The 19,947-nt window shown below is 48.9% G+C and overlaps 1 protein-coding gene across 1 annotated transcript in view; it reads left to right on the top strand.

The window, feature by feature from the left end:
• Positions 1-19,947, top strand: part of CFAP263 (cilia and flagella associated protein 263) — a 54,840-nt gene that overhangs the window by 5,995 nt on the left and 28,898 nt on the right. The gene's annotated exons all lie outside the window — the stretch shown is intronic.

Below are 19,947 nucleotides of genomic sequence, written 5' to 3'. Positions count from 1 at the left end.
AGTACATATAGTACAGTACCTATAGAAAGTTTACACCCCTTTCAAAGTTTTCACCTTTTGTTGCCTTATATCCTGGAATGAAAAATGCATTAAATCAGACTTTTCCACCTTTATTTACACATCGTAACCAACAACTTTCAAGAGAAAAAAAATTCTACAAATTTCAGAAAATCAATTAAAAATACAAAACTACAATATATTGGTTGGATAAGTGTCCACCCCCCTGAGTTAATACTTGGTGGAAGCACCTTTGACAGCAATTACAGCTGTGAGTTTGTTGGGATAGGTCTCTACCAACTTTGCACACCTTGATTGGGCAATATTTGCCAATTCTTTGGTACAAAACTGTTCAAGCTCAGTCAAGTTGCGTGGGGAGCGTTGATGGACAGTCATCTTCAAGTCATGCCACAGATTTTCGATTGGGTTTAGGTCAGGGCTCTGATTGGGCCACTCAAGGACATTTATATTTTTGTTCCTTAGCCACTCCAGTGTAGCTTTGGCTGTGTGCTTCGGGTCATTATCTTATTGAAAGGTGAACTCCCATCCCAATTTCAGCTTTCTTGCAGAGGGCAGCAGGTCTTCCTCTAGGATTTTTCTGTATTTTGCTCCATCCATCTACCGCTCCCTATGTTATATGTTTTATGTGTCGGTTTGTCTTTCTGTGTGATTAATGTTCGCTCTTTCACGAGCCTCGATATTGTATACAAAAAAAAAAAAAAAAAAAAAAAAAAAAAAAATCCATTTCCCCTTCTATCCTGACAAGTGCCCCAGTCCCTGCTGATGAGAAACATCCCCATAACATGATGCTGCCACCACCATTCTTCACAGTAGGGATGGTGTTCTTTCAATGATGTGCTGTATTGAGGGTTTTTTTTTGGTTTTTTTGAATACAAGATCGAGGCTCGTGAAAGAGCTAACATCAATCACAAAAAAGGACAAACGGACACACAAAGCACACAATAAAGGGAGTGGGAGACAAGATGGGGAGAGCGAGGGAAGCACACAAATACAACAGCAGAGAACAGGGACAACGGAAGATCCGTGGGAGAGAGAGGGCTTAGGGTAAGGAGGCATGGGAAGGCGGGGGAGGGGGTTGGGAAAGGTATAAAACACATGGACACTGCCAGAATTTCTAGGAAAGAAAGAAGTCGGGATTTCCAAAAAAAAAGTGGATCTGGGGTGAATTAACGGGGGTAGAAGAGATCAAGGTTTTGGATGGGGGAAGATAAGAGATGGTGGTGAACAGCTGTTTTAAAGACCTGGAGGGAGGAGTGGGATTGAAGAGAGCGAAGGAGTTTGTTCCAGAGGTGGGAGTAAAGAGGAATGAAGGAGTGAAGGTGAGCAGTGAGTCTTGATTTTGGCAATTTCACCAGAAGAGGGTTACTGGCAGATCTTATGCGACCTGTAGGAATATTTGGGGGACAGAGCACAGATAGAGCTGGGGGAGCTAGGCCAGATAGGAGTCGGTAGAAGACAGAAAGACCATCTACCAGCCTGCGGTGAGTGAGTGAAAGGCACTCGGAGGCACTTCATCGCAGGAGATTCCAATGATTCTGAAAGCTTTGGTTTCTACAGCGTGAAGACGAGCTAGGTGTGAGGCAGGAGCACCAGCCCAGTGGGGAGAGCATAACTCCATTGAGCTGCGGATGAAAGCCTTGTATGTGGTGAGGAGCTCAGGTGTGCCAAAGAAGGACTTCGCACGACGGAGGATGCCCAGTCGGCGACTGGCTTTGGAGGCCAGATTGGAAATGTGGTTTTCCCAGGAAAGATTATGGCAGATAGTGAGACCCAAAAGCTTGAGTGACAGAACTTCTTGGAGAGGATTGTTCAGAAAGTAGATGGGAGGGTTGTCCAGTCGGTCTTTTCAGAGAGACATCGTAAGAGTGTGAGATATGTCAGGATTGAAAGACATGTTCCACTTGTTTGACCAGTCTGTGATTTTGTCGAGGTTTGCAGAGAGTGAGGAGGCTGCAGACTGCCGATCTGAGGGATGAGAAATGGAGCGGCAGAGAGTGGAGTCATCAGCAAAGAGATAGAGAGGATTTTCAAGAGAGTCAGAGAGATCATTGATGAAGACTAGAAAAAGCACAAGTCCCAGAACACTGACTGCCAAACACATTTTATGTGTGTCTTGGATTAAATCACATCTTCCTGATTTATGTAAAGTACGAAACAATCATTCCTATGCAAAGATCTTGTGGAAGTCCATTATTGAATACATTTTTAAGGTGTTATCAAAGACACAGCTTGCTTGACCTCCGTGTATGTTTGGTCATTCCAAAACAGATGGTTTACTAATCGAGGTGATTAAATCAAATTGCTGAGTTCTGCATTGTCATTTTGCTTTGTCAAAAAAAAAAATAGTTATCTTCAAACATTTTACTGTACAGGGAGTCCTTGACTTATGGACGACTTAACTCGAGTTGCGTTCCAAACAGTCGTTCTTAAGTCAGATAAGTAAGTCAGATAAGTCAGCAAGTCGGAACGCGATTTCCCATAGACTCTGCATTAGATAGAAATGGTGGTTTGGTTCTACAACCAAGTCAATAAAGCCTATTGGCCACAATTAAACGTGTAGTTAAGATGAAATATTGTACACTAGCAGAAGTACCCGGCATTGCCGGGCGGGGGATGGGAGGCGGAGGGGAAAGGGGAGGGGAGGGGAAAGGGGAGGGGAGGGGAACGGGGGGAGAGCGAGCCCCTTGGTAAAGCGAGCGATTTTTTTTTTCATAGCCTCATAGCGTTCATAGCGTTTCATAGCGTCATAGCGATTTTTTTTTTCATAGCGTCATAGCGTCATAACGTCATAGCGTTCATAGCGTCATAGCGTTCACATCGTTCATAGCGTCATAGCGTTCATAGCGTCATAGCGATTTTTTTTTTCATAGCGTCATAGCGTCATAACGTCATAGCGTTCATAGCGTCATAGCGTTCACATCGTTCATAGCGTCATAGCGTTCATAGCGATTTTTTTTTTCATAGCGTCATACGTTCATAGCGTTCATAGCGTCATAGCGTTCATAGCGTCCAAGCGTTTCATAGCGTCATAGCGATTTTTTTTTTCATAGCGTCATAGCGTCATAGCGTCATAGCGTCATCACGTGATCGCTCTGAGCGAATCAGCGCCCACCTGCTCTGATTCCGTTGATTCCGTGCGCTGAAATGTGCTGAGGTAAATATGAATAAAAAATATGGATCGTCAAATATTTTGAGTTCGGCCATGTTCGTCCCAGGCTCAATGGCCATGTCTATGCCAAATATCAAGCACGTAAGCCTCTCCGTTTAGGAGTCTATCGGTAACATTACACACACACACACACACACACACACACACACAAACTGTGTTTTATATATATAGATTTGCAATAAATGAAAGTAAATAATACCCCTTCAATCCCCTCGAACTGTAATAAATGTGATTATTTAACATACTGTAATATAAAGTACAGTAACATATGCAATGAATAAAAGTTTTTCACTTTAAATTTTACATAATGTAAATTTTGATGCTGCCTTGCTTTATCTGGATGATAATTAATTTGCTTATCCATTAACGCAAAAAAAATGTGTGTAAAGTAAATAGCTGCGAACAGTACAGTGCAGTACGCTGTATATGGTAGACCACGTGACTCTCAGACACATCTTTACATCTTGCGAAAGAAAGAATCACGCTCTGCTGAACCAACGAGTCCTCAGTTGTTCCGCCCAAGATTGGTTCATAATTACGAGCAATTGTTTATATCTCGAACATTTAAAAAATGATAATAAAATATATATATATATATATCATGGGGGTTGGTTCATAAGTCCGGGTGCTCATAAGTCGGGGACTCTCTACATATGAGTTTTGTTCATAATGCTGTATTTATCTCCATTTACCAGTCTCTAACCCAGCAATATTGGCCTGATTGCCATCAGCTCATGGTGTCACAACTACAAATTAAAATGCAAAAGTATAAATGCACACATGGATGTGAAATACCACACATGGTTTTGCTTTTTACTTGAATATGACTAACTGACATGATTACGTGCAGAAATCTTTAAAGAATATGTCTAGTGTTCTACTGCTGACTGTTTTTTTTTTTTAACCATTTCGTGTTTAGCTCCCCGAGAACAACAAATTAGCAACTATTATGGCTCCCGTATATTTAGCAACCATAGCCTTCATCTCCAGCTGAGGGGGGGGGGGGGGGGGGAGGGAGGAGGGATGACAGCTACTTTTACAATGTGCAAATGGAAGGAATCTTCAGGGCTTCATTTTGCTTGGACTGCACATATTTTTGAAGAAGCAGTATTTAGATACTCTCAGATTCTTGTGTTTTAAAGGCATTCATGAATTCTCATCAGCCGAATGAAATCATCCAAAATAGTTTTGGGACACTTTTCTGTAGTATTATTAATCCTCTACCCGAAGGGGACTATAGGTTCGTTTTCTGTCTGTCTGTCCATCCGTCCTTCCCACCTGTAGTATTCTGCACTTTTTCCCATACCCTTTAACATATTCAGCTGAATCTTGGTACATGGTATTATTATGACAAGTTACAGAACAAATTTGAGTTTTGTGGCATTTCACCAATTTTTCATGGAATTATGCCATTTTTGCTTGGAACATGTTTTGGGACATTTCACCAATTTTTCACGGAATTATGCCATTTTTGCTTGGAACATGTTTTGGGGCATTTTACCAATTTTTCACGGAGTTATGCCATTTTTGCTTGGAACATGTTTTGGGGCATTTCACCAATTTTTCACGGAATTATGCCATTTTTGCTTGGAACATGTTTTGGGGCATTTCACCAAGTTTTCACGGAATTATGCCATTTTTGCTTGCAACATGTTTTGGGACATTTCACCAATTTTTCATGGAATTATGCCATTTTTGCTTGGAACATGTTTTGGGGCATTTTACCAATTTTTCACGGAATTATGCCATTTTTGCTTGGAACATGTTTTGGGGCATTTCACCAATTTTTCACGGAATTATGCCGTTTTTGCTTGGAGCATGTTTTGGGGAATTTCACCAATTTTTCATGGAATTATGCCATTTTTGCTTGGAACATGTTTTGGGACATTTCACCAATTTTTCACGGAATTATGCCATTTTTGCTTGGAACATGTTTTGGGGCATTTTACCAATTTTTCACGGAATTATGCCATTTTTGCTTGGAACATGTTTTGGGGCATTTCACCAATTTTTCACGGAATTATGCCATTTTTGCTTGGAACATGTTTTGGGGAATTTCACCAATTTTTCACGGAATTATGCCGTTTTTGCTTGGAACATGTCTTGGGGCATTTCACCAATTTTTCATGGAATTATGCCATTTTTGCTTGGAACATGTTTTGAGGCATTTCACCAATTTTTCACGGAATTATGCCATTTTTGCTTGGAACATGTTTTGGGGCATTTCACCAATTTTTCACGGAATTATGCCATTTTTGCTTGGAACATGTTTTGGGGCATTTTACCAATTTTTCACGGTTATGCCATTTTTGCTTGGAACATGTTTTGGGGCATTTTACCAATTTTTCACGGAGTTATGCCATTTTTGCTTGGAACAAGAATATTCATTGGGACAAGTAGAGGAGATAAATTGCAAAGCAATTCTCCCTCTTATTTACTCTGTCCTTCAGGGACTTCCCAAAATAATGACATTATTGCACTGGGACTCGATCCAAATTCATGTGATATTGCAATGCCGGACAATCAGTCTGACTCAGACGACACAATTCCAATCATCTTCGTATTTACGTTAAAAAAATGCACCCAGTCACTCAAAATTGTTAGTATTTTTCATTCTGGCATATAAATTTATATTCGTATGTAAAATTTGTATTTGTGAAATTTCCTTTTTGTTGGCATCTTATTCACTCATCCCGCACGTCGTACCCTAGCTCTCGTTCTTGCCTACATCCCTTATTTGTCCAAGTCTCCCTCTATTTTGCCCCTCATCCCTGATGTTGGTGTGTTTACCCCCTTTTTCTCCTGTTCCTTTTGTTCTGTGACGTGTTCCATGTTCTCGCTCCTTCGCAAGCCTTGACATTGTATACAAAAAAAAGGATATTAAAAAGTGCTGCATAACTATATTTACCTGTGGTGACAATATGTGTTTTCAGGCTGCACTACAAAATGCAATGCTGTGCTTGGGAGCAAACAGACAAGCAATGCATGAGTTTAAACAAAGCATGGTCAATGAAAAAGAAACAGGAAAACCGTTTCCAGTCGAGAAGTTTATGAGATATATTGACAAATGTCTTCATACACGTGTAAGAGACCAAAAATATATTTGAAAGTGTCTCCTTGATTTTGAGATTACAATTTAAGATCTCAACATTCACTGGTGTTTCCTACAGTTTGTGTTGCATGATCCATTGTTTAAAGCACGGTTCTCTTTTTATTTGCAGGGAATGTTGATCGATAGACTGAAACAGAAGAATATAAGTTTGAGGGCAAAAAACAAAAATATCCAAATGCAGATTATGAAGGTATTAATATTGTTGCGGTTTCTAGAACCTTCACTTTATCAAATTTAGTATTAAAATCCCTAATAACTCCCCTTTGTACATTTCCCCCTTAATTGGCTGTTAATTGAAATGAGTGCACCTTAGCTAGTCCATGTACAAGCACGTAGCCAATCATAGAACCTCTCAAGAGTTATTTCTTTAATCTGTGTATCAGTATAAGGCTCTGTTTTCCACTAGTTGACCTTGCGCTGCACCAAATCAAATAAGATAGATCCCCTTTCAATGGCCCCAGAACCTCCTTTACCAACTGCATTACCTTTTCTTTACCAACTGCATTACCTTTTCTTTACCAACTGCATTTACCCTCCATCACACATGTGCTACAACTCAAAGAAGAAGGGTGTAGTGAAATTATACCAAGGTGAACCCAGGGGTGCTCGCTACGGAAGGGGCGTCTTTTAGACCCGGGACAACCGGGGCGCGCGGACACTCCAGCGGAACTCACTGTGACATAGTCCAGTAGTTTGAATGGTATGTACGCCCCAAATGCTGCGCTGACAATGCGCTGCGCTAACCATTGTTATATTGAATCAACCTTTGCTGCTCATGAAATGCGCTGATTTAATGCCTGTTGCATGCATGTATTCTTACAGGATGTACTGCAGATCTAAATGATATTAAACCTACCCAGAGGTCAAGTCGTGTCTGAGCTTGATTTTCACGACATTTAATATCATTTAGATCGCCGGAATGGCTGACCACAAGATGATCGTGGTACCGATTCTCGGAGCCGACCCTCAAGCTGAAGGATCAGCATCGGAATTCGCTCACTGGCTCAACACGCTGGAGAATTACTTTGCTGCTCACGAGACAGAGCCCACCGCTGTGATAAAGCTGTCCGTATTACAGTCGAAGGTCTATCACACTGTTTTCCGGAACATTTCTCGATTTGGGACGTATGCTACGGCTCTAGCCGAGCTGAAGCGCCTCTACGTAAAGACACGGAGCGCTGTGCACGGCCGGCATCAACTCTCTCAGCGGCGACAGCAACCATCTGAATCGATCGATCGCTTCGCGCAGGAGTTGCGCTACCTGTTGGCAGACTGCGTGCAGGACGTCCGGACCCACGAGCAAGTGCAGGACGACTTGCTCCGAGATTCATTCATCTCCGGAATTAGTTCTGGAGTCTTGCGGCTCCGACTCTTGGAGGTCGCGGATCTGACATTTACAGAAGCACTACGGCTGGCACGCGTATACACAGATGCCCGAGAACAATTGACCGCATATGATCACCCACGAGTCGTGGCGGGGACCTCGCAACTCGCGCGACCTGAGAGGGCTACCGCCGAGGATACGGAGGGGACCCGACCACCACTACGGCCGAGTCTCTGGGAGCTCCTGAAGCGGACTCCGCTTCCGGCCTCACTGCTGCCGCCGCTGCCCGGCCACGGCCTGACCGGTATGCAAAATGTTATTTCTGTGGAAATCGGCAGCACCCTCGCTCTGAATGCCCGGCCCGGGAGGCGACATGTCACCTGTGCTCCACCAAGGGCCATTTTGCAAAGGTCTGCAGGAAGGCCGCTCGGGGCACGCATCCCCGCGCGACCTTGAATGGGCTCATCGCGGAGCCAACGGATCGAGCGCCGGACGGGGCGTCTCACTCGGCTTTGAAGAGCCGCTCTCCTTCTCGCGGGCCTCTGGCTACCCGCCCGACCTTGGTGAGATACACCGGGCCGCCGAAACAAATGGCGCGAAAGCGACCGGTCACAGCGCAACCGACCTTGACTGGCGTTCGAACGCCTACTTCAAACAAGCGACATGCTCCTGCTTTGGAAACTCCTCTCAAAGTGCGGCAAACGCAGCACGTGACACGAGCCCCATCTGACGGCAGCTTTTACGAATTACATGCACCCACTTTGGCATGTGAATCTGCAGACGGCAGAGATCTTTCCCACGTGACGCGAGCGCCATCTGGCGGCGGCTCTTACGAATTACATGCACCCACTTTGGCATATGCATCTGCTGAAGGCAGAGATCTTTCTCACGTGGCTCGAGCGCCATCTGGCGGCTGCTCTTACGACCAACACACACCTACTCTGGCGAATGAAACTGCTGATGAGCCAACTGACTTCAATGCTCCTGCTGAGGCCCAACCTGCCGACGCTGCCCGAAGGATTGCAGCCGGCGTGGGATCCACCCGCGAGGCGCGATCTTCTCGCCCGGCCGGTACTATACCTGCCGGGTCTGCCGGCCTAGCGCAGGCCATCATTCCGCTCACGGTCGCGGGCGTTTTTACGCAAGCTTTGATTGACACGGGGTCCACGGATAGTTTTATCGATCAGCGACTCGTGCATCAACATGGGTGGCCGGTTCTCGGGACAACCCGCCGGATCTCCATGGCCTCTCAGGGACTTCGGTTGAGCACAAAAGGGGCGTGTCGATTGAAACTTGTGATAAAGGGACGCACGTTTTCGGACGTGTATCTCATGGTATTACCGGCCTTATGCGCTGACGTTCTGTTAGGACTTGATTTCCTTAAACGGCATGGACGTTTGGAAATAGACTTCGGAGGGCCGGACACGCTCGCTGTGTGCGCCCTCGCTCAAATGGACATGGAGCCACTCTCACTGTTCCCCAACCTGACCACTGATTGTACCCCTGTAGCCGTCAAATCGCGCCGCTACTCTCGCGCGGACGCGCAATTCATTGCGGAAGAAACGGCCCTGCTCTTAAAGGACGGTATCATAGAGCACAGTAGGTCACCGTGGCGGGCCCAAGTCTTAGTGGTGCGGAGTGAGGCCCACCGCCGGCGTATGGTAATCGACTATTCGCAGACGATTAATCGTTTTACACAGCTGGATGCCTACCCCTTACCGGGGATGGACGCCCTGGTACGCCAGGTGGCCCTGTATTCCGTTTATAGCACTCTCGATCTGCGTAGTGCGTATCATCAAGTCCCCATCTCTAGGGCTGATCGCGTCTTTACAGCCTTTGAATCGGGTCAGCGGTTGTACCAGTTCACGAGACTTCCCTTTGGGGTAACGAACGGCGTCGCTTGTTTTCAGAGAGCTATGGACGACCTCGTTGCGAAGGAGAATTTGACCGATGTCTTTGTCTATCTGGACAATCTTACGGTTTGTGGGTATGACCAGGAGCATCACGACGCTAATCTGAAACGCTTCCTCGAGGTCGCGCGGAAATATCGCCTAACCATGAATGCGGCGAAGTGTCAATACTCGCTACGCACGGTAGACCTTTTGGGGTACACCGTGACCCATGGCTCCGTCTCTCCGGATAAGGAGCGTCTGCGCCCTTTGCTCGATATGGCTCCGCCTAGCGATCGGGCTTCACTGAAACGCGCTCTAGGGCTGTTCGCCCACTACTCAAAGTGGGTGCAAAATTTCTCCGTGAAGCTCCGCCCCCTCGTGGCCTGCGACACTTTCCCCATGGGCCCGGCCGCCCTGGCGGCCTTCGAGGGCCTTAAAGTCGACATCGCGGGCGCCGCTGTCGAGACGATTGACGAGAGTGCCTCTTTCGTTTTGGAGAGTGATGCCTCGGATCATGCGATAGCGGCGACTCTCTCCCAAGGAGGCCGCCCTGTGGCTTTCTTCTCGCGGACACTCACCTCTGCCGAGCGGAGGCATTCGTCTGTCGAAAAGGAAGCGTACGCGATCGTCGAATCAATTCGGCGATGGCGGCCGTATCTGCTTGGGCGGAGTTTCCAAATCATCACGGACCAACAGAGTGTTGCGTTTATGTACGACACCTTACATGCTCAGCGCATTAAGAATGAGAAAATCACCCGTTGGCGTATCGAACTCGCCGACTTCTGCTGCACCATCAAATACCGCCCGGGGAAGGATAACCTGGTCGCTGACGCCTTATCGAGGCCGGCCACTTGCGCGGGGGTTGTAACTTTGGAGGGGCTGCGCACCTTGCACGGCACTATGTGTCATCCCGGGGTAACGCGCTTCGCGCATTTTGTGCGCGCGGGCAATCTGCCGTACTCGATTGAGGACATCCGCCGCATCTGCCGTGATTGCGCGATCTGTGCGGAACTCAAACCGCGTTTTTATAACCCCCCTATGGGGACACTCGTTAGGGCTACTAGACCGTGGGAGCGCTTGGCGATGGACTTCAAAGGGCCGCTGCCAATGTCGAGCAACTCTCGCTATCTGCTCACTATCGTCGATGAGTATTCCCGATTCCCCTTTGCTTACACGTGCGGGGATATGTCGGCTGCCACGGTTATTCGGTGCCTGCAGAATTTGTTTTCTATGTTCGGGTATCCGGCCTACGTGCATACCGATCGGGGTGCGGTGTTCCTGTCCCAGGAGGTGAGGGGCTACTTGCTCCAGCATAATGTCGCTTCGAGCTACACCACCCCGTACCGGCCCCAAGCGAATGGACAGATCGAACGCTTTAATGGGATTATATGGCGGGCCGTCATGCTAAGCCTTCGGACCCTCGGCCGAGGCCTCGATAAATGGGCGTGGTCACTACCTGCCGCTCTAAACTCGATCTGGGCTCTCCTATGTACTGCCACCAACCAGACTCCTCACGAACGACTGTTCCACCACCCTAGAAGCTCCGGCAGTATCCAATCTTTACCCAGCTGGCTCGCTGAACCGGGGTTTGCCTATCTCAAATGAGCGGTTCGCGCTAGCAAGTACGACCCCCTTGTTGACAAGGTGCAGGTCCTCCAGGCTAATCCCGAGCATGCTCGCGTGTTAACGGGGGATGGCCGCGAGTCTACTGTCTCCGTATGCCATCTCGCCCCATGTGGGGACGACGACAGGGATATCGACGAACCCGTCTACGAGTCTATGGACTCTTTCGAAACTTCCCCTATGGAACTGCCACTGTTACTCCCGTCGTCCCCCACTCCCGTGCCCGAAGGCGCAGGGGCGCCCCCTCCGACTCCAACCTCCGGCGGCTATTCCGACGCGGGGGACTCCGGGCTTGGGGACGCCGTGCCCGGTAGATTCCGAACACGAACTGGCAGGGAGGTTCGCCGCCCCGACCGCTACGGGTGGACCGACTGACGTGGATTGACGTGACCCATTCGTTTATTGCTGATGCTTGCTTGCAACCTGCCGAGCGGCAGTATAGTTCTAACGGCGGGGAGAATGTAGTGAAATTATACCAAGGTGAACCCAGGGGTGCTCGCTACGGAAGGGGCGTCTATAAGACCCGGGACAACCGGGGCGCGCGGACACTCCAGTGGAACTCACTGTGACATAGTCCAGTAGTTTGAATGGTATGTACGCCCCAAATGCTGCGCTGACAATGCGCTGCGCTAACCATTGTTATATTGAATCAACCTTTGCTGCTCATGAAATGCTCTGATTTAATGCCTGTTGCATGCATGTATTCTTACAGGATGTACTGCAGATCTAAATGATATTAAACCTACCCAGAGGTCAAGTCGTGTCTGAGCTTGATTTTCACGACAAAGGGCATTGCCCGCCCATCGTCATCAGGAGGAGGAGTGAGCCAGCCCCGATCAAGCAACCAAGAATGAGGGGTTTGGCCTGAGAGGGCGGAGAGAGAACGATCGAGGAAGTTTGTGAAAGTTCCATGGGCGTGGCTATATAACCCGTTGCGGAGAGCCCCCAAGAGAGAGTTCAGGGTTCGGCAGAGAGCGGAGAAGAGCTGAGAGTTGTTGAGGAGTTCGGCAGGAGGTTCTGAGTGCTGAGAGAGACGCACAACCTGCAGAGGTACGAGGGAGAGACAACGCTGCTTGGAACAGCTCCTGCGCGCGAAGCTCTGACGCGCTGTTGCGCGTGAACCAGATTGCGGTGGAGTCGGCGGCCGCTCACTTCCAGCCCCGACGTCCCGTGTGGGATCAAGCTCCAGCCCTGTGGTCCCACCTTCCTCTCCTTCCAGCCATTCGTTCCTGCCTTCAAGTTCCCCATTCATGTGAGTCTGCCTGTCGTCTGTCCTTTGTGTTGTCCTGGGAATAAGTAAGCCTGTGTAGATAAGCTAGGAATTGCTCTATGTCCTTCTGCTCCTTCCATTTCCCTGTAAATTACATTTCTTCGTTCTTCTTTTCTTCCTTTCGTCTTGTGTAAATAATAATAAATATTTGTTCTTCCTACCTTTGCCTTCTTCTTCATGCTCGTCCAATCGTCCCTGCCTTTTACCCATTGAACACCTGTGGCACGATTTGGCCAACGCTCAGAATCGGGTTAGTCCATATTAACGGCCCGCTCACTTCGCTCGGCGTAATCCATTAACGCTGCGGCTCGGGTGGAAATTGTCTCCTCGCTTACGGCCGGCCTTAGTACGCAGGTATTTGGGACTTCATTGACTCATGACCCTGGCTACTGCCGACCGGGAGTGACGTCATAGTTTCCAGGACTCACGTCGGTCAGTTACAGACAAGGGGCTAACCCCCCCCCTTGGTAAGGGGAAAAGGCCGACGTTGAGATCCGTAACAATTGGTGTCGGGGAGTGGGATTTGAGGCGTGAACCAAATTTTTTATAACATCAAAAAATTTGGTCAAAATTAAGAGCGCCCGAAATTGTAGAATATCCCAAATTTGAGTCGTGCCATGGATAATCAAGGCAACCGGATGCCAGTAGGGGAGCTAGAAGAGGGGGTAGAGTCGACCCAGGACCCCAGGGAGGAAATGGAGGAGGAGCGCAATACGCATTCGGTAGCGGGGATTTCAGGCGCACAAGATGGCGGCCTCGCGCACGAGGTTTCAGGCGCACAAAGGGGCGGCGCTGCGGAGGTCGAGCCCGCGGTGGCGGCGGGGGCCACGCCCGCTGCGCAGATGGGGGTGGTAGATTTGCAATCATATATGGACACCTTTATGGTACAAATGAGGGCTTGTATGATAGAGTCAGAGCATAGGATGACTGCTCAGGGTAAACAAGTGAGCGAGCAACTGGGTGACCAAATTGGGAAGTTGGACAGTAAATTTGGGGGATTAGAAAACCAAATTGGGGAATTTGAGGAATGATATGGGAAGCCAAATCGGGGGGCTAGAAGCCAAATTTGAGGGGTTAGACAATAAATTTATGGGGTTAGACAACAGGTTGGAAGGGCTAGAAGGTAAATTGGGGGGCCAACTGAAGGACGTGGGTAATCAAATTGGGGAAATGAAGGATGGGTTAACGGAGTTGGAAAATAGAATGGCCACGCAGGAGAACCAAATGGAAGGGGTGAAGAATGGGTTAGGGGGGTTAGAAAACACCATGGAAGGCAAACTGAGGGAAATAGGGGAGCAATCCGCCCGGGAAATTAAACAAATGGGGAATCAGATAGAGGAGGTGAAAATCGGGTTAGAAGGTAAATTGGATGCCCAGAGGAATGATTTGGAACAAATGAGGGCGGCATCTACCAAAGAGATGGGGGAGGAGATAAGGCGAGGTGTGGGCGAAGAGCTCGCGGGGGTACGCGAGGAGGGAAAGCGGGGTGAGGAGCGCATGGAGAAAGAGGTGAGAAATAGTACGGCTAGGTTACAGGGGGGCATAGAAGACCTGACATGGGGAGTAGAACAGCTGACGGTGGGACAAAAGGAATTGGGGGAGCAAGTAGAAAAGAACACTGCGGTAATCGGGGGGTTGAAGGCGACACAGAAAGAAATAAAAAAAGAACTTATAGCGACGAAGAGGGAATGTCAGATGGTACACGAGGGGTTGACAAAGAGGTTGGACGAGGTGACAGAGGCAATGGAGACAAAAGAACGGGAAGTAAGGACGCACATAGAAACGACCAAGGTGGCATTAGAGGAAGAAATTGAGGGGGTGCACCGGGAAATAAAAGAGGTGAAACAAAAATTAGAGGAGGTGGAAGAGGGGGTGAGTGAAATTAAGAAGAGGGAAGAAGAGACGGAGGGAGACTAAGAGGGAGATAAAGGAGGAGTGATGGATTATGTACAAGGTCTGTGCTCAAATCGTGATGGTGTGCTTACTGTCCAAATAAAGAGTTTGCAGGTGGCGGAGGAGGAGCGAAGACGAGGTGCCGAGGTGAGTGGCGATGTAATCGGAAATGTATATGGTGTGAGGGGAGATTCAGTGGACTTGGGTGTTGGGTTAGACCCGGGCGTTCGTGAGAGGCCGCTGGTAAGGTGTGCGACAGGTACAGAGTGTGTGGAAAGAGGAGGTGTGCAAGGATGTCCGACTTTGGGGAATGCGGAAGGTATTTGTGAGCCAGCGTGTGCGGCGGTGATCGGGTGTGTGCAAGAATGCACCCCCATGAGTGGTACGGAGTATGTACCGGGAGAGAGTGCGCAAGAAGGTGCGCGAGAAAGGTGTGGAACGGAGGTGTGTGTGAGGAAGAAGTATGCGCCGAGGAGTGAGTGTGCTGTCGAGAGTGAGAGTGAACGCATGACAGAGTGTGGTGGTGAGAGTGACACGGAGTACGAGTTGGTTGTGGCAGGTGAGAAGGGATGCACACCTGGAAGGGAAGAATGCACACCTGGAATGGTTGTGCGCGTGTGGTAATGTACACCTGAGTTGGTGGTGGTGCGAGAGGGCACATTGAAGCGCGTGATCGCGTGTGCAGAAGAGTGCGCACCCATGGTTGTCACAGAGGATGTGACCGAGGAGTGGGCACGAGGTGTGTTGATGAAGTGTGCGAACGACGAGTGTGTGTCAAGGTGTGCGGTGATCAGGTGTGTGGCGAAGTCTGTGAGCGGAATGAGTGTACCTGGGTGGTGTGTAGGAGAAGGTACAATAACGAAGAGTATGGAGACACCTGGATGTGTGAATAAGGAACGGAACGCATGGTGTGAGCATGCAAGTGAAGCATCGACGTTAAACGGAGCAGCGGTTAGACCGACGGTTAGCCGACGCGAGCCCTCGGTCCGTGCTGGGCTTTGGATGCTGCGGCGGGGATCGGTGCAACGTGGCTCCTGTTCGGAGCGCCGCACATGATCCGGGCCGGACCTCGCCCTGCACGGTCGCGTCTGCGCTCCGCTAAGCGGAGCGGGCGGCCCGGTGCGAGGGAAGGTAAGAAGGGTCGGCACGGTGCCCCCTTGTGGTTGCGGCGTCCCGGCCGGGCGAGGTTGGGGCACCGGGCGGGAGACCGGACGGCTCCGCACCGAAGTGGACCTTGGAATCTCGGCCCGAGTAAACCTTCCCTGAACCGAGTGCCGGACGGATCCAAATGCAGGAAACGAACCACTCGCGTTCATTGCTCGGCTTGGCGAAGCCGAGCTTTGAGAATGTAAGACGCACCGAGGCTCAAGTTAATGGACATTTGGTAGGGATAGGGAATTTGTGATTGGCAAAATTGATGAGCAAAATTTGATTGGCAGATGATTGGCAAATTTTGGATTGGCAAGAATTGGAATTTGATGGGCAAAATTGATAGTGGGAGATGCCCGATGTGCAAGGATGGTAAATCCACCATCCCTCACATCCCCCGGGCACATGAGCATTAGCTATGGGGTTTTGGCAGTGGAAGCTCGCTGAGGAAGGGTTTGGATAACGTATAGGGATCTAGAGAAATGACCATAGGTGACATGAGAGTTAAGTAGCGACATGATACCTGTAGTAGGGGACGTAGAATAGATTAGATGGATTATAACGACGAGGGACCGCGATAATATAAGGGGCGACTGGGAAGCGCAAGTCTCAGAAGGGAGTAGTCAGCTTAGATGATGCAGTGTGTTTGTGGTTTATTGGATGAGGAATTGGAATGGAAGTTTTTGAGGGTGAGCATGTTGAGCAAATGAGGAATTGAGGGGCAATGCTCGGGGAAGATGTGTGTATGAGCGTGGGAGAATTTGGGTGCCTGAGGCAATGGTTTGGAGAGTTGCAAGTGTATGGTAAAAAGCGCGATTGTGGGTTGTATTGAGCGTGAAAGTGATGCAGCAGTGTATGAGTGAATAATTGTGATTGTGCGTTGTATTGTATTGAATGAAGAAGCCTGGGAGGAAGGAGGGTGCAGGAAGCACCAGGTGTGTGATTGCACAGGTGTGCAAGTGAACAGGTGTATGGAGAATGGTTGTGTGTTGTATGGAGAATGGTTGAATGACATAACTAGTATGAAATGGAGTATGGAATGGATGGTGTGGGTGAATATGGTGGAAACTGTGGAGTGGAGTGGTTGGTGCGAAGGGAGTGTATGGGGAGGATGGACCCCTATCACGAATACCCAGGGAGGGTAGTTTAAGAGTTAGGTAGAGGGTATAGGTAAATTGTGGTTGGATATTGGCATCTGTGGTGCGTGTGGAAGAATGGTGTTTGGATGGGTGCATTAGTGACGTGGAAATGGCTGGGCGTGTGGCCAGTTAGTGTGTGTAATTGAATGGGCACTCTGCCACTGTGAGGATGTCGGCCAGGTGAGGCCGCAGGTGGGCTCTGGGAGCCAATAGAGTTGTTCAGTGGGGCCCGAGGATCCGGAGGATGGACCCGGGTAGCCCAGTGCCAGAGAGGGCACCGAGAGGAGAGAGCGCCAGAGGGCCTTCCCCAGGTAGATAGGTTCGGGTAAGGAGCAGGTAAGCTCGGAGGCAACTGCAGTGGCGGAGGTGTGCAGGTGAGTAGACCTGCTGGGAGAGCCACACGACTCAGTCCTGAAATTGTGCAAAGGCACAGGGAGTTGAACCGGGGGAGTGAGACCCCAAATTGATGAGCACCATAGTTTGGTCAATGGGAATTGGTTTTTAGAACCGCAGAGTGTAAGATGGCCAATGGTTTTGCAGGGAAAGACCCCGGGTAGTGTAAAGTGTATTAAAGTCATTTAGAGGATAGTTAGGATTGAGAAATCTCCTCACACCATCTGCATCCACTCACCTGAGGTGATGTAACTCCACACCATGCCATGTTTTGATTATGTTTTTTTTGTGCAAATATTTTGGAAATGTGAGACGCATCATGACGTGGGTGAGACATTGTGCTGCTTGTTCCATCTCTTCCTCCTTAAGAGGATGGATGATGAATTGGTGATGGCAAATTTAGACATTGGGATTGTGACAAATTTGGTATTAGGGGAGATATGGGAAGACAGGACGTAGTGACGAATTTGTAAATGTGTAGGTTTTGTAAATATGGGGTAAGGGCAAGGGTAGAGTAGGTGACAGGGTGGGTGGCGTACGGTAGGGATGAGCTTTTTCACTTCGCTCTCCGTGCGCACCTCGTTCTGCATTACCTGTGTTGATGTGTACCCTTGCGCCCTTGCCTCGCTAATTCTGCTTTGTCTTCCTTCCCCGACCCATGGATCGTGCTCTCTGGGCACTGAGGGGGAGCGTGCGGGAGGCCGCGTCTGTGTGCCCGAATTCTCGCTGCCAGCTGCTTGCATCGATGCACCACTTTATGGACCGCCGTTTTGCGGCCAAGCACCACAATATGGACCACGGTACTGTGGCCGAGCACCACACTCATGGCCCCACATTTTGGGGCCTGGCACCTCTGCTGGGGACCGGCCATTGTGGCCAGGGAGATCTTGCTTGCGGACCACGGTAAAGGTGGCACCAAGCCCACAGGTGAACCACTCATAGTCGGCCCCTGTTGGCCATAAAAAAAAAGTGGACGCGTTCTGTGCCCTTTTATTACCAACTAGGCAGCAAGCAAGAAGTCATCAGGAACATCGGCCCAGCAGCCAAGAACATAGGCCCAGCAGTGAAGACGTCGCAAGTCATCTGCTGATTTTTTTTTTTTTATGTGATCTTATGTGATGTGATTATGTGATTATGTGATTATGTGATGTGATTTATGTGATTTTATGTGATGACTGTGCATTTTGGTGCTTATTATTGGTGCTCTTTGATTGGTGCTTTGGTGTTTATTGGTGCTGGTGCGTCGATGCAGTGCATGCTGTCTCCTCCCTCCCACAGGAATTTCTTTTTGTCTCCCAAAGAGAAAAATGACAGGTCCTGGGTTGCGTTTTGTAAATAATCAGATAACGTCATTTGTAAATAATGTTCCCCACCGTTCATGTTTAGTTTCAAAATTAAATCCGCAATTCGGTTAGCTGTGGGTGTGAATCTGTTAGGCAGGGTGCAACGCAACAGCGGGACATATTTATTTGTGTTTTAAAATTGTTGCACTCAGGGTCAGCTTAATTGTAGAGGGAATTACACCTGCGTGTCACACGAAGTTAAAGTTTTGTCGGCCCGAGACGTGCCGTGAGGAATGAGGGTGCTGTGTTGCGGTTTCTAGAACCTTCACTTTATCAAATTTAGCATTAAAATCCCTAATAACCCCCCTTTGTACATTTCCCCCTTAATTGGCTGTTAATTGAAATGAGTGCACCTTAGCTAGTCCATGTACAAGCACGTACCCAATCATAGAACCTCTCAATAGTTATTTCTTTAGTCTGTGTATCAGTATAAGGCTCTGTTTTCCACTAGTTGACCTTGCGCTGCACCAAATCAAATAAGATAGATCCCCTTTCAATGGCCCCAGAACCTCCTTTACCAACTGCATTTACCCTCCATCGCACATGTGCTACAACTCAAAGAAGAAGGGCATTGCCCGCCCATTGTCATCAGGAGGAGGAGTGAGCCAGCCCCGATCAACCAACCAAGAATGAGGGGTTTGGCCTGAGAGGGCGGAGAGAGAACGATCGAGGAGGTTCGTGAAAGTTCCATGGGCGTGGCTATATAACCCGTTGCGGAGAGCCCCCAAGAGAGAGTTCAGGGTTCGGCAGAGAGCGGAGAAGAGCTGAGAGTTGTTGAGGAGTTCGGCAGGAGGTTCTGAGTGCTGAGAGAGACGCGCAACCTGCAGAGGTACGAGGGAGAGACGACGCTGCTTGGAACAGCTCCTGCGCGCGAAGCTCTGACGCGCTGTTGCTTGTGAACCAGATTGCGGTGGAGTCGGCGGCTGCTCACTTCCAGCCCCGACGTCCCGTGCGGGATCAAGCTCCAGCCCTGTGGTCCCACCTTCCTCTCCTTCCAGCCATTCGTTCCTGCCTTCAAGTTCCCCATTCGTGTGAGTCTGCCTGCCGTCTGTCCTTTGTGTTGTCCTGGGAATAAGTAAGCCTGTGTAGATAAGCTAGGAATTGCTCTGTGTCCTGCTGCTCCTTCCATTTCCCTGTAAATTACATTTCTTCGTTCTTCTTTTCTTCCTTTCGTCTTGTGTAAATAATAATAAATATTTGTTCTTCCTACCTTTGCCTTCTTCTTCATGCTCGTCCGATCGTCCCTGTCTTTTACCCATTGAACACCTGTGGCACGATTTGGCCAATGCTCAGAATCGGGTTAGTCCATGTTAACGGCCTGCGTCACGGCTCGCTTCGCTCGGCGTAATCCATTAACGCTGCGGCTCGGGTGGAAATTGTCTCCTCGCTTACGGCCGGCCTTAGTACGCAGGTATTTGGGACTTCATTGACTAATGAAGTCCTCAGCCACCCTCAGATTAATTCCACCCTCAGGAGAGCCAGGAAACAATATCTCACCATTCTCAAGACCGAACTCTCTTATCTGTCTCCCTCTTCCAAATCCTGGTGGCGTCTGGTCAAATCTGTTTCTGGTGTTTGTTCCCCCTCCATCCCCTCCCTCACCTCAAACGGCTACATGGCTG

The sequence above is a fragment of the Myxine glutinosa genome, chromosome 11, assembly GCF_964187855.1.
Source record: "Myxine glutinosa chromosome 11, kmMyxGlut1.1, whole genome shotgun sequence".
Lineage (NCBI taxonomy): Eukaryota > Metazoa > Chordata > Myxini > Myxiniformes > Myxinidae > Myxine > Myxine glutinosa.
The sequence above is the reverse complement of the archived record's forward strand: the minus strand, read 5'-3'. Positions and strand labels throughout refer to the sequence as shown.